Source organism: Malaya genurostris, chromosome 1 (genome assembly GCF_030247185.1).
Source record: "Malaya genurostris strain Urasoe2022 chromosome 1, Malgen_1.1, whole genome shotgun sequence".
NCBI lineage: Eukaryota > Metazoa > Arthropoda > Insecta > Diptera > Culicidae > Malaya > Malaya genurostris.
In genome coordinates, this window is record NC_080570.1 from 87,280,700 (window position 1) to 87,297,565 (window position 16,866).

Here is a 16,866-nt window from a genome sequence, read left to right on the forward strand (position 1 = left end):
CCAAAAGTTGTGTGAGCATGCATGTAACAAATAATGTAATTCAATTTTTTTCAGAGAAGATTGTGCCAATTTAAAAAAAACTTAGATTCATATGAAAGTTCCGGACTTTCGGCTCTGGTAATATGCACAAAATATGGAAAAAAAATAGCACTCACTTTATTTAGAGATAGCTGAATCGATAGTATGATATCTTGCTATTGAGTTTCACATTGATATGCCTTCCGGAGTTACAGGCAATATGTGCAAAAGTATGAGAAAATGCGTACTCAATTATCTCAACAAACCCTCAACCGATTATTACAAACTAAGACGCAAATAAAAGGTCTTATAATTTTATCGGTAGATCTCGAATTCGATCCAAATTCGGTTCCGGAGTTACAGCGCGATAAGTGAACATTGTCGATATCAAAGCATATTTTACAAATGAAAAGAGTGGCGAAATGAAAAACAAAGTTTTGTAAAACTGGCTGATAAATTTCAATTTGGTATAGTTGGTTATCAGATCCTACCTCGGCATTACTGGTCCCCGATTTTCGGTTCCGAAAGCACCGATAGCAGTTAAGGTAGCGCTTCGCCGTGGTCAAGTCGAAGCGAGACAACTCACTGTTTCCTCTTGCTTTGTCGCTGAAATTTCACTCTAAATTGCAAATTTCTCCACGGAACGACCGAAATTAGCTCTGCGCCTAATTCGTATTACTGTTTTTGAATTAGTTGATTTTAACAACAAAATTTCCAAAATAACTATAAAATTAGTTAAAATTTAGAATTTACTGTGCTGAAAAAAACTCTTATTTTTAGAGAATGTGTTTAGTTGGCGAATATTCTGGACACAAACCAGCAATATTTCGATCCAACACGAAATTCTCATTGACAACTAATTTCGTTATTAAAATCAGAAACTTTGATTCTATTTATCTATAACCGTCATTACTGAAGGACAGTAGTGTCAAAGCAAAACAATCCATTAAAAAGCTAAAAGGGACAGTCTTGTTGAAACTGCCCGCAAATTGTTTAGATGTTTTTCGCATGTGTTACGATATATCCCTATATAAATTTCCAAACCGATATGTAAAAATGACGTAAACTGTTAGTGGAAAGTGTATTTATTCAGAATTTGTGGGCAGTTGAAGCGATTGTGGGTAATAATGTTTTTACGGGAAACAGTGAAGTGAGTTTCGAATGTTGCACTCTAATTGTATACGTCAAATGATGTTTTTTTGTATCTTCTCATTCCGGGCTACGCCGTCCGGTGTACTACTTGTATTCGGTTTTTGTTTTCCGAGTGCTCAAAGTTTTCAGTGAGAGAGTCGATTTCGCGAAGTCGAATGAAGAAAACAGCGATTTAGAAGTAAAATTTTTCAAAAAGAAGTTTATGTTTCGCTTATGTCTTTTTCTCCAATACAACATCGTATTTATACCTGCCAATATAGAAAAGATAACCGCGACTGAAATTTTTTCGGTAGTAGTGTGCCATCTAGTGGCTAGTAGTCATTACAGTGTTAACGAGCGCCATATAGCTGCTAATTGCAGAAACCAATTCAACCATTTATGTTGGTTGAAAACAACGTTTTATTTATCTAATTCAACTAAAAAATTAGTTGAATGGATATGAAGCGTGCCTTAGCTAAGAAATGACAGCACGTTTAATTGGTGAATTCAACTAAAAAAAAATAGCCATTTCAACAAATATTTTATTATTATTAAGAGAATCAGAATTAAAAAATCTAAATCAGCAAAAGTAAGATTTTTTTAGTTGTCTCAAAAAATAACTAAACTAAAATCAGAAAATCAACTAATTTTTTTGCCAAAATGCTAATTTCGGTCTTTCCGTGTCCAATACTAACCCGATTCACGCAAAATCAAAAACATACGATTGTAGGTAAATGATTTTACTATGCATTTGGCGAAAAATATTAGTTAGAAAGCTTTTCTTTCGCGAGATTTCGTGCGAGTTTTGTTAAACCTTTTGTTTTCTTTTTTCCATTTCTCGCTATAAACAACTCGCATATGTAGGGATGTGCTACGTTTTCAACAAAGCTTCAAAGCTAGTAGCGATGAAAATCATTACTGATTTCTGGTTCTACTGAAACATGAATAGAAATTATTTTACAAAGTAGTAACACTTACTTACATTTTCTACTCATCTTTATTCAACGTTTACACAGAGAGAACGGACAACGAAAACAAAAGAAATGTTGTTAGCGTCTACCGCTGTATACGTCAAATGATGTTTTTTTGTATCTTCTCATTCCGGGCTACGCCGTCCGGTGTACTACTTGTATTCGGTTTTTGTTTTCCGAGTGCTCAAAGTTTTCAGTGAGAGAGTCGATTTCGCGAAGTCGAATGAAGAAAACAGCGATTTAGAAGTAAAATTTTTCAAAAAGAAGTTTATGTTTCGCTTATGTCTTTTTCTCCAATACAACATCGTATTTATACCTGCCAATATAGAAAAGATAACCGCGACTGAAATTTTTTCGGTAGTAGTGTGCCATCTAGTGGCTAGTAGTCATTACAGTGTTAACGAGCGCCATATAGCTGCTAATTGCAGAAACCAATTCAACCATTTATGTTGGTTGAAAACAACGTTTTATTTATCTAATTCAACTAAAAAATTAGTTGAATGGATATGAAGCGTGCCTTAGCTAAGAAATGACAGCACGTTTAATTGGTGAATTCAACTAAAAAAAATAGCCATTTCAACAAATATTTTATTATTATTAAGAGAATCAGAATTAAAAAATCTAAATCAGCAAAAGTAAGATTTTTTTAGTTGTCTCAAAAAATAACTAAACTAAAATCAGAAAATCAACTAATTTTTTTGCCAAAATGCTAATTTCGGTCTTTCCGTGTCCAATACTAACCCGATTCACGCAAAATCAAAAACATACGATTGTAGGTAAATGATTTTACTATGCATTTGGCGAAAAATATTAGTTAGAAAGCTTTTCTTTCGCGAGATTTCGTGCGAGTTTTGTTAAACCTTTTGTTTTCTTTTTTCCATTTCTCGCTATAAACAACTCGCATATGTAGGGATGTGCTACGTTTTCAACAAAGCTTCAAAGCTAGTAGCGATGAAAATCATTACTGATTTCTGGTTCTACTGAAACATGAATAGAAATTATTTTACAAAGTAGTAACACTTACTTACATTTTCTACTCATCTTTATTCAACGTTTACACAGAGAGAACGGACAACGAAAACAAAAGAAATGTTGTTAGCGTCTACCGCATGTGGCATTTTTCACACCCCGATGCATGCGTTGACATTGTGTGCGTGCGAAAGAATAAGGAAAAACTCATTTATTTTTAAAACTCGCACGAAATCTTTCGATAAAAACGTTTATCAGGCACAGTTTATATACGAATCGATAGAAAAATTGATTATCTAGAATCGTATGTTCTTGGAATTTCGTTTTCTTTACCGTTTTCTCACAATTTTGGGTAAAGTGCGTGAAACCCCGGGATAGGCAGCGAACTCCCGTGACCACGGCGAAGCGCTACCTTAAGAAGAAATAACGTCGATTTTTCAAAAAAGGGATTTTCAGAAATCTTGACGATTTTCAGAGACTCTTTTTGTCTCTAAAGCTTTCAAAATCTTTAGATTTCAGAGACAAAAATTCAAATTAAAGGATTTATGATCCCATACAAATTTAATTAATTTTATCCAATTCTGACTTCCGATTCTGGAATTACATGATGAAGAATTTTTAAAATTCAAACCGATATAACAGATGACAATCCCGAAAAGCTTTAAAGTTGGACTTAAAACTATTGGAATTTATTCGTCATATGACCATACGAATCGGCTTGGGTTATGCTGGTTCCTGAATACCGGCACGGAGAACCCTTCGATCATAAAATTGCGATATCGCAGTTTTTGATTTTTACGATAGTTGATTTAACTAATTTCGTTTTGATTCAACCAATATGGTTTTTGATTTGCATATATTCAAGTAGTTGAAAAATATGTTGTTTTGAATGCTGTCAAATGCCGGAGACAGTTGAAAGCAAAACAATAATCGCAATGAAAAATCAACAACTTTTTTAGTTGAACTCTGTTCGCGTCGCTTCAAAATGTCAATGAAAACATCGACGGTTAAGGCGTTTGGTGAAATTGTTTTCATTCGATTTGAGAATTTTATGATAACAAGTGTTTATCTAATAGCGATGTTGTGATAAAGTTAAGCTTGTTTAAGATGAAAAAGATTTGGTGACAAATTAGAAAATGTTAATGAATGATCATCTCGTAATCATTCAGGTATGCGCAAAAATTTTATGCTTCAAATTCGATCATTGATTTACTTCCAGCAGACTGTACTACTTCCAGCTGTTTGATACCGATGATGATGATCATGCATTAGCAATAAAACGCTTTTTGACATGAATTCAATTTATAAAAGTAACAGGAGCGAAGGGTTTCAAACACACAGAACGCGCTGCGATTGAATGGCGCGTTTGAATTGCCGTCGCAAAATTTCAATTCCCAGCGGTTGATGCATCCAAGCTCATATAAATTGACTAAAATTATCAGTGTATAACTTTAGTTCAACCGTTTGAAGGCATCATCTTTCAATACTCATTTTAGGTAAATCTAATAATTTCGCTAATTTACTCGCCCCTCCGGTCACCTTTGCTGATTAAAAACGTGTTTCTACATCAATCATTTCCGATCGAATCAGTAGTATATTTTTAGAATTTAGATCTTTACTGATCTCGACTTGACATTTATTTATTGTTTTTTAAACAGTTAACACGTTGACTGCCACGACCATTCTCAGAATTCCGGTCTAAAAAGCCAATTGCATTTAATCATTTTATATTATTAAAGACTATAATTATATTTTCTGTTTATTTATTAATAAAATTTCTGTTCATGTCGCCAACATTGATTTTTTGTTCTCTTCCCAGAAGCCATCTATCCATATTAGCACTGATATGCTACGAGTTTAAGCGTAGCTACGCGACAATGGCAAGTAAACACAGTACGAGATAACTCGTAGTCGGCGTCCTAGCAAAGAATGGAATATACGAGTTATCTCGTAGTTGGCAGTCAACGTGTTAAATTAGATGTTCCAACTATCGTTTCTGCTAATCGAAAAACAAAAATGACAGTTTAGTTAAAACAACAATCGATTAGTTGTACCAAATTTTAACTAATCGAATTCAGAAAATCAACTAATATTCTGGTTGAAATGGGATAGCGGGTGGTTCCGTGCATAAACTGTAAAGTGGAACTTACTTCTACATATCATGGAATGTTTAATTGATTGTCATACTTATAGATTCAAATTCGATATGCATTTTCGACATTACAGCGTAATTAGTAATTAAAATCTCAAATTGCCGCCTTAAACGACAGTCATTAAAATAATGTCATGAAAACTGAAACACCGAAAAATATTTATTCAAAAATCACATGTGGATTGATAAAAAAAGGTTTCATTTCACTGTTAGGTGGAGTAAGCACATTTTTCTTCTTCACGTCTCTCTGTTATATCAAATGACAACCGCACTAACACATAGAAAAACGTGATCACTGGGGTATTTTACATCGTGACATTGAGCAATTTGACCTCTCTGTTCCACACACATTTGCATTGTGTACGGATACGTTCAACCGTTCGCAATATTTTTGTGGTTGATTGGACAACGAGGAGTGGAAATATTCAACACCCTGTTCCCTAACGATGGAAGTCTTGATGGAATGTTCGGTAGTGGTGAAAATGATGTTATTGTTGATGATGCTGCTAATGCTTAGGATGAGGCTGCTGCTGGTGGTGGAGTTGCTGCTGCTGCTGGAGAACGAACGTACGTCATCAATGCCTTTGATGATTATTGTTTACCTAGAAAAAATGTCACGATGGAAGTTTTCAAATTTAATATGATCTTACAGAAGGAGAAGCAGTCATTTGGGAATTTTGAAGCCGAGTTACGAACTCAGTTGCAGTACTGCGAGTTTGAATGTGCAAACTGTCACGCATCGTATGCAGACAGATTGTTACGTGATCGGATCATAGTTGTAGTGCAGGATAAGAAATTGCAGTTGATATCGCTAGATGGGAAAGATGATCCTTTGGTCAAGGTGATCGAAACAACTCCTAGACCGGAAGTGTGTAAATGCCGAAATCAATACCTTGGTTGAAGAAAAAAAAACAAATTCAAAACCGCAACAGGTGACATGGAAGTAGCAGTAGTAAAACGAAACTGTTATAACTGTGGTAATGCATTTAACGTTCAACATCTCCGTCGCTGTCCAGCCGTCAACATCAAATGCAATAAGTGCGGCAGAATTGGACAATTCCAGAAATTTCGCAGATCAGGGGTGATGGATACCACTAATGGTAGATCACAAAATAGGGATGTTAATAAGAAGACAGTGAAGACTGACAGATCAATTGACTGGCGTGACTCAGGTAAATTACAATTAAACGTAAAACAAAGTGAGCGTGCTGATCTCAAAGGGCATTCAAATGATTATTCTTACAGAGGAAGTCTAACCGACCAAGTGGTTAAGCGTTTGCGATGGACAAAATCGTTTCTAATCCAGAACTGCCCTGTTACGTTTAAGCTCGACACAGGGTCTGATATTAACTGTGTACCGTTGAATCTTATTTCCAAATTAAAATTTGAATTGTCCAAATTTAAAAAGGCGGGTGGGTAATGTCAGAGACATTACTGGATGTCGTGAATACGAAAACAACTGACATGTTCCTTAATACTTCCGAATATCAATTGTATGAATTATGCACGCATTCCCCTTTTTCACATTTTTCGCAAAAACAAAGAAAGCTTCACTTGATCTCGATTACTGTGAATTTCACACAACGAAAAGTGCACAAATCTAAGCAAACTGTTCTTGATTTGCAGTAATCTGAGGATATTTCCCTACGATTTGCGAACAACAAATCCTAATAGTTCTTTAGAAAAATTTTAGAGCCATTAGAACGGCTGATATTGTGTAATGCTCTCCACCGTTGTTTTTTCCCAATGCTAATGACTGGCAGCTGTGACGTAATCGCTCTTGTCGAAAGCGAAACTAGCTGTGCAGACGACACAAAACACATCTGCTCGCAGTGGCGATTGAATCCAAACTGATTGAATTTTTGTTAAGAGATTTCCTTTTATGTGATTTCGTTTGTAGCTTTTTCACTAATGGGCGGTCCTAACGGCTATAAAAATAGCCGCATACAGAATTTTATTGTCGATTATTTCATTTCGGATTTGCATAATTTATTGAAAGAAACTATCAATATGCTGTAGGGATTCGTTTCTAGCATTCACAAGGACCAAATTGAGGAACTCACTGCGATATTCACCACTTTTCGGAACATTTTTCCAGGACGATTTGTTGTACAGCAGCAGATATTTTGTTCTCTTCCTTAGAACGCGTTCTGACATGGTGTTGACATGGAGCAAATGAGATAGGTTTTTCAATAGTGTACTATTGAAATACTTCAATGCTTTTGCTACACGTTTAAATTGAAAAATTTCGATTCTATTGGTAGTTAGATTATATAAATCCTTTCACAGATCACTGAGCTATGAGCTTTAAAAATACGAGAAAGGCAAACGCGCCTTATGAATTATCCTCTTTGATATTCGTTTATACCAAACATTTCAGAAATGTTTAATTTTGAATTATTTGAGACTATGTCACAAAACTGAAAATTTTATCATAAAATTGTGATCATATTTCCATGTCGGCATGTCGCAAGAATTATGTTGATTCATTAGATACAACAATAGATATTCACGATCAAAAACTTATCACTCTCTCGGAGGGTAAATTTTGAAAAGGCACCCCATAGTAAAGTAAGTCGTATTCACGACAAAAATGGGTTGTATAGAGGTACAGTAAAGTAAATTCCGCATAATTCTTTAGGAGTATTATTATGGTTTTAAGAAGAACCGAATAGAAGTCTGGAATAGAGAACTGGACCCTGAGTTCAAGACCTAAATTTAGATCCAATAACAGACTCAGAATCCAGTTTCAGTCGCTGCTGGTTCTCGCCTTGATGGCCAGCAAGCGAATGCGAGATGCGACCGGAGCGTTTGAGGTTTTAACCTCGCAGAAGATGCATTCTCCGTCGCTGCTGGTTAACTCCCGCTGCTGTTGCTGGTTAAGGTCCTCTCGCCTCGATGGCCAGCAAGCGAATGAGAGATGCGACCTGAGCGTTTGAGGTTTTAACCACGCAGAAGGTGCATTCTCCGTCGCTGCTGGTTGATGATTCCACTCCCACGACGTCTGCTTCCATCGAACGCACGAAAAGAAATGATCGATTTTCGACCACGGTTCCCCTTTTATACGCATTCAGTTGAAGATATGTGCCTGACTACCTCAAAATCGTCGTCCTTGCGCGAAAAACCCAAGCGAAAGTAAAGAGTTTTCCGCGTTGTTTTCAAATTTTAAGAAAACTTAATTTTTGACTTGTTTGTGGTTATCGCACACTGTTCAAAATATTATCCTGAATTCCTGATCATATTTTTGATGAAATGGTGAAAGAATTATGTTGCTACCATTAATACAAGTCGAGATATTCACGATTAAGTTCTGCCCATTCTTCCATATGGCTAATTTTGAAAAGGCGCCCCATAGTAAAGTAAGTCGTATTCACGACAAAAGTATCGTGTCTTAGATTACAACTCAAATGAAATCAATGTTCATGGTCAAGTATCTGTAATTTGTGTTGATAAGGATAGCAATGAACAATATTCGATTACATTTTTGGTCTTAGATAATGATTTCGAGCCTCTGTTAGGATTAGAGTCTTGTGTTGCGCTGGGACTACTAAAGCGTACATGTTCTGTGTATTCAGTGAATGAATTACCGTCTGACGTCAATGCATTTATTGCTATGTTCGTTAGTCTTTTCAAAGGCATTGGGAAGTGTCCTGGAACGTGCTGAATAGTTTTGAAAGAAGGATCGGTTCCATCATTGCATTATAAAAAAAGAATTCCATTGAGTTTGCATGATCGTTTTAAAGATCAACTAAATTATATGGTTAAACAAGGAATTACAGGGTCCGGCACTCGAAGTGTAACCAATTAAAAAGGCCATAAATTCAGTTTGGAAAATTACTTTTACTTAATTCAAAGTACAAAATGTGTAAAAATAATACAAAATTCAGAATCAATTCACTTTTGCTCGATATGACCACCTTTTGCCTTGACTTGATGACTTGAGAGAGCGAAGGAGTTGCTTCGTTTGGCCGAAAGCGGTCAATTTCCGAACATTGTATTTTCTGACGAGAAAATTTTTCCAATTGAGCAATTCGTAAACTCTCAAAACGATAGGGTTTACTTGACCCACCGTTCATACGAGAATTTGAGTCATCGATTGGCCACCAGGAGGCAGCACCCGGAACAGATAATGGTTTGGGCCGCTGTAACCGCAGATGGGCGCTCTCCAATCGTTTTCATCGAGCCTGGCGTCAAGGTAAATGCGACATATTATCGGGAAAGTATTCTGGAGGTTGCTTTGAAGCCGTGGGCAGACAAATATCTCGGTGGCAGACCATGGACGTTTCAGCAGGACTCGGCACCGTCTCATAAAGCCCGAGTGAACCAAGAATGGCTGAAAAACAACGTTCCGAACTTCATCACGTCCACACAATGGCTCTAGAATTCACCAGATGCGAATGCAATGGATTATTCTCTTTGGGCCATTTTGGAGAGCAAAGTCCGAACTAAAAGATACACCAGTCTCGAGGCGCTGAAAAAAGTTATTGTCCGCGAGTGGGCCAAAATACCTGCAAGTCACATTCGGCCAAACGAAGCAACTCCTTCGCTCTCTCAAGTCATCAAGTCCAGGCAAAAGGTGGTCATATCGAGCAAAAGTGAATTGATTCTGAAATTTGTATTATTTTTACATATTTTGTACTTTGAATTAAGTAAAAGTAATTTTCCAAACTGAATTTATGGCCTATTTAATTGGTTACACTTCGAGTGCCGGACCCTGTATTTCTCCCTTCGATTATCCTACTGATTGGGTGAACAATGTTCAAATTGTCGAAAAACCAAATAGTATTTTGAGAATTTGTGTGGATCCTAAGCCGTTAAACGCGTGCATTAAAAGGGAGCACTTCCTCATCCCAAAGATTGAAGATATTATGAGTACGTTGTCGAACAAGAGAGTGTTTACTGTACTTGACCTACGAAGTGGATTCTGGCAAATGGAGCTAGATTCTCGAAGCTCAGATCTGACAACTTCCATAACTCCTTTCGGGCGTTACAAATGGAACAGGGTACCGTTTGGCATCAATAGCTCGCCAGAAATGTTCCAAAAGAAAATGGTTCAAATATTTGGAGGTATACCTGGGGTAGAAGTTTACTTGGATGATCTACCAATTTCGGGAAAAGATAATAAGGAACATGATAAAATCTTGCGTTTAGTGATGGATAGAGCTATGAAATATAACATTCGCTTCAATTACAACAAACTTCAATATCGGTGCTCAGAAATCAAGTTGATGGGCCATATTATTTCGAATGGCACTATAAGACCAGACAACAAGTACAATTGTGCAATGACAGAACTCAAAAAACCTGCTAATAAGTCTTAGGTCATGAGATTATTGGAATTGATCAAATACTTGGGGGCAAGGTTTATTCCCAATTTGTCAAAAAGAACGACTTTGATGCGCGAAGTAATACGGAAATATGTGGATTGGCATTGGACAACAGCTCATGATGAAGAACTCAGAAACTTGTTGCAAGTCATTTCAACAACACCGGTATTGACGATCTATAACCCTGCGAAGCCGATTGTGGTGCAAACGGACAGCTCTAAAGATGGAATTGGTAGTGTCTTACTACACGACGGGAAACCTGTTACTTATGCATCTCGCTGTCTTACAAGAAGTGAAATCAAATGGGCTCAGATAGAAAAGGAACTTTTGGCAGTTTTTTTCGCTTGTGAGCGGTTTCATTATTTTCTCTGCGGGCGTGATTTCAAAATTCAGTCTGATCATAAACTGATGATGATTCAAGATAATAAACCTGACTATCTTTTTCACAAAGTATGAGTAGATATTTTTGAGTATGGTGGTGATAGTTTTCTCAGCTTGGTTGATGCATATTCAGGTCTACTTGTACCGAGATGTTGAAGGATAAATCTGCTAGTCAAGTAATTAAAGCTCTTGATAACATCTTTTGCCGTTACGGCTACCCCACTGAGATTCGATGCGATAACGTTCCGTTCAACTCTGAGCTGTGCGATAAGTATGCAGATGAATTCAATTTCCGTTTCGTCTTCTCGAGCCCCAGGTATCCTCAAAGTAACGGATTAGCAGAGAAAGGCGTCGCAATAGCGAATAGCAATAGCGGAGAACCAACAATGTTTCAGTACCGATTGTTGGAGTATAAAAATACACCCCTGGCCAGTATGAAAATGTCCCCTACACAACTATTCTTCGGTCGTTTATTGAAGACCAAGCTTCCTATAAACTCAAGATTATTGCATTGCACTGAAGTCGACGGATTGTTGGTGAAAGATCGTATAAATAAAAAACGAATAATCCAACAGAAATACTACAATCAACATGCAAAACCTTTGTCGATCCTGAATGAGGGAGAGAAAGTGTTGTTAAAACCTGTTTTAATCCACCTAGTGGTGTAATGATGCCTTTCTCATATCAATCAAAATATCATATATAATACTGTGGTATTCTTCAAAATTATTTTTCTTCGATTCTTAAAAGAATAATCGAAATAGATTTGTTTGACCGTCTACTGATAAAAACTATCAATTGGAAAAGATTTGAGGTCCATTTAGAAAACTTTTTACGGTTTTTCGTTCTTTTCAGTGATGGTATAAAATTTTTAACACACTTTACCCTATATTTCCGGATCCGGAAGTCGGATCCTGATGAAATTCAGGAATTACGTATGGGACCACAGGACCTTTCATTTGAACCTAAGTTTGTGAAAATCGGTCGCGCCATCTATGAGAAAAGTTAGAACACATATTTTCATTTTTTTGCACATTTTACCCCATAAAGTTAGGGCAAAAAACGTTACATACGCACATACACACACACAAACACACACACAGACATTTTGCGTACTCGACGAACTGAGTCGAATGGTATATGACACTCGGCCCTCCGGGCCTCGGTTCAAACGTCGGTTTTCACAGTGATTGCATAACCTTTCTATATGAGAAAGGCAAAAAAAAATTTTCTTCAATTCTTAAAAGAATAGCCGAAATCGGTTTGTTTGACCGTCTACTGATAAAAACCATCAAATTGGAGAAGATTTGAGGTCGATTTAGAATTTTTTTTAAGGTTTTTCCTCATTTTCAGTGATGGTGTACAATTTTTAATACACTTTACCCTATATTTCCGGATCCGGAAGTCGGATCCGCATGAAATTCAGGAATAATGCATGGGACCACAGGACCTTTCATTTGAACCTAAGTTTGTGAAAATCGGTCGCGCCATCTATGAGAAAAGTTAAAACACATCTTTTCTTTTTTTTGCACATTTTACCCCATAACTCTCGAACCGGAAGTCGGATCGACATAATATTCAGGAATTTCATATGGGACCCCAAGACCTTTCATTTGAATCTAAGTTTGTGAAAATCGGTTCAGCCATCTCTGAGAAAAGTTAGTGCACCTATTTTCACTATTTTTTGCACATTTTACCACATAATTCCGGAACCGGAAGTCGGATCCAAATAATATTCAGGAATTTTGTATGGGACCACAAGACCTTTCATTTGAATCTAAGTTTGTGAAAATCGGTTCAGCCATCTCCGAGAAAAGTTAGTGCAAAAAAACGTTACATACACACATACGCACATACACACACACACATACACACACACACACATACACACACACAGACATTTTGCGTACTCGACGAACTGAGTCGAATGATATATGACACTCGGCCCTCCGGGCCTCGGTTCAAAAGTCGGTTTTCACAGTGATTGCATAACCTTTCTATATGAGAAAGGCAAAAACGGTAAAGAATGGAATCGTATATTATCGTTGACAATTTCGACAATCATTTTCGTAGAAATCGTCGATTTATATCAAAGACTAACAATAACGTCATAAACACAAGTGATTTACTGTTCGAAGATGGCTTGAACAGAGAGTAACCAACAATGGAGATTTTCCTATCACAGGACGAACTGCTCCATATGAAAATTCACAAGCTTGTACCAACAATTGTCAGAAAAGTCTCAATGAAAGTATACCGCTGTCAAATGAGATACAGGAATCTGGTTCTATGTCAACGATTTATGAAACGGTTTCAGATGGAACGAACACAAGTGACGAAAACGAGCAAAGCAAAGCCTGTAGTGGAATTTGACCTTCTGTTTCAACAGACTTCGCAGCCGATTCAGAGTGCACAGAACCAGTGCATGGCTGGTGCTACGATTCTACTGACACTACGAATCCGAAACGAACATGCTGCATATAATGAACACTCATCAACATCACATACGCGAAGTGGTCGTACTATCAAACCTCCACAGATGTATGGTAAATGGTAGGGATGTCCGATACCAAGTCGATACTTTGAGGTATCGATACTTTCTTTCAGGAATCGGGTATTTTTGGTATCGATATCCAATCAGAGCGATACTGTTAGTATCGATACTTTTGGTCTCGATACTTATGGTATCGCAACAGATTGAAGACAATTCCTATTACGACGGAACATTTTTTTGTTTCAATTATAGACGCTTTAACCTTAAGGTCATTCGCCTCTTCGGGCCAGAAGAACTTTCTAATTCAATGTGCGGGGATGGGAATCGAACCCAATTGGGCTGCGTGAAAGGGACGCTATTGGAGCTAATAAAAGTCATTTTCATTGACCCAAAACAGACAATAAATTACTGCCACTCTCAGCTTCGCTTGCAAGCTATGAGAACGAAATCCATGTCCAGTCAATGACATAAGCGGGACAGTTGCTACAAAATTGTGTTCTTTCTTTCATTTGCTTTTCCAATCATTTGCGGGTTTAAGTGATAATCCCATAGTATGCAGTGTCGATATTTAACAGACGCTTTGAGAATCGAAAATGACAGAAAAGGTTTCACAATGACTTTTACCTGTTACTGCTCGAATTTGTAGTAGTCTTAGGTTCCGCAGAGGTTCTGGGATGTAATTACTTCGATTTGTCCCTCTTTATAACAAAACATAACACATGCATTGTCGATACATCGATGAAAGAATGAGAATTGAAATTCTGCTGATGCTCCCTGAAAACGTTAGTTTAGTTTCGCCTTGTCATAGAGGAAAAAGTGACGTTGGCAATTATACTCTTTCTTTTTTCAATAAGAATCGAGAATGATTCGTCTCTCTTCATTTGTTCTGGTGTCGGTCATTTACGAATGTGACAGTAGGATTGAATTCTAACATTGAGAATGCGTGACAATTTTAAGCTTTGGACGCTATGCCCTTCCCTTATGGAACATTTTTCTTTCTTTGACTTCGACGAAGCGCCAAGCTCGCACATGTATTGTATGACGTGGACTAGCCGTCGTTGAAATTCGTTCTCGATAATTTCACTTTGTCCAACAGGTGCTCTGAAAGAGAATGCAATGTGCAAAACACGCACATAAAGGTCATACTCTCAGAAGATTCAATCATTTCAATCTATCACACTCATTGCACTCTCTTTCAGTGCCCCTAATAGCGATGGAATAATAGCAATATGAATTGGCTTTTAGTATAGTATTCTTGTATCGACATAAAGGTTATGACATGTAAATTTTCGAGAAAATAGGTGAAATGTGAAATCAACCCAAAGTGGCGTGCTTCCGCATTCTTCGACATGGACCAAAAATCGCGAAAGGTGAAGTGCCAACTATGTGGCAAGGAATATGCGTTTACTGGTGGAAAACAAATTTCTGCACAGCACAAAAAAGAATTGTAAAAATCTTCTCAAATGCAATAATTTTCAGTTTTCAAAATAAATTGCAGATAAATCACTCTTTATTACATCGAAACAACGTATTGAGTAGATTACGTCAGCTTGACTGAAAACTTAGACGATACTGGTAGGAAATTATGATCACTACGTATGTACAGCGTTTACCATATAATATCACAACAATCTTGGTGTCGATCTAAATGTTGTAATATTACACGAAAAGATGCATAATTTCCCATCAGAATCGTATTCAGTCAAGCGGATGCAATTTACTAAATACGTTGTTTCGATGTCATAACGTGTGATTTATGTGCAATATTTCTTGAAAACAAATTATTGCTTTTGATGTTCAGTAAGTCTAATTTTTTTCACATCGATTGATAATCACATTGAGATTGAATTTCTTTTTTGCTGTGTTGAAACATCTTTATGTACATCATAAAATAATGCCACAGTCAATAATTTTATTTTGAAATGATTGCTGCGCAAGTATCAATTGATACTTACAGGTATCGATACTTCATTGCCTTTTGATACCTTGTATCGATACCCCAAATTTCTATACCCCGATACCCTAGGTATCGATACTTTACCTTCCGAGTACCATCCCTAGTAAATGGACAAAGTGAATCGAGTGTTAATCGTTGCAAATTAATTTGTTTCCGATTCCGTAAATTTCTTTAACCAGCCGCAAGTAAACGGCTTCCCACTCTAATTAAAAAACTATCTATCTATATATATATATATATATATATATATATATATATATATATATATATATATATATATATATATATATATATATATATATATATATATATATATATATATATATATATATATATATATATATATATATATATATATATATATATATCTATATATATATATATATATATATATATATATATATATATATATATATATATATATATATATATATATATATATATATATATATATATATATATATATATTCCAAGATGGAAACTTCCGGTTTATTGATATTCCTTGAAAACCCTTACAATATGAGAATTTTCGGAACGGGTTTGATGAGCAGATGTCGGAAAATGATGTTTAAGGTGGTTCTGACTTCCAAGATGGCGACTTCCGGTTTATTGATATTCCTTGAAAACCATTACAATATGGGTATTTTCGGAACGGGATTGATAAGTTGATGTCGGAAAACGATGTTTGAGGTGGTTCTGAATTCCAAGATGGCGACTTCCGGTTTATTAATATTCCTTGAAAACCTTTACAATATGGGTATTTTCGGAACGGGATTGATGAGTAGATGTCGGAAAACGATGTTTGAGGGGGTTCTGAATTTCAAGATGGCGACTTCATTATTATTCCTTGAAAACCTTACAATATGGGTATTTTCGGAACAGGATTGATGGATAGATGTCGGAAAACGATGTTTGAGGTGGTTCTGAATTCTAAGATGGCGACTTTCGGTTGTTTTCAGTTTTCAAGGAATATCAATAAACCGGAAGTCGCCATCTTAGTATCCAGAACCGCCTCAGATATCGTTTTGCGACATCTACTCATCAATCCTGTTCCGAAAATACCCATATTGTAATGGTTTTCAAGGAATATCAATAAACCGGAAGTCGCCATCTTGGAATTCAGAACCACCTTAAACATCATTTTCCGACATCTGCTCATCAAACCCGTTCCGAAAATTCTCATATTGTAAGGGTTTTCAAGGAATATCAATAAACCGGAAGTTTCCATCTTGGAATATATATATATATATATATATATATATATATATATATATATATATATATATATATATATATATATATATATATATATATATATATATATATATATATATATATATATATATATATATATATATATATATATATATATATATATATATATATATAGATAGTTTTTTAATTAGAGTGGGAAGCCGTTTACTTGCGGCTGGTTAAAGAAATTTACGGAATCGGAAACAAATTAA

At 36.1% G+C, this 16,866-nt stretch overlaps 1 protein-coding gene across 4 annotated transcripts in view; it reads left to right on the forward strand.

Moving 5' to 3' along the window:
- LOC131440661 (coiled-coil domain-containing protein 186) overlaps window positions 1-16,866 on the forward strand; it is a 483,734-nt gene that overhangs the window by 52,881 nt on the left and 413,987 nt on the right. The window lies entirely within an intron of this gene.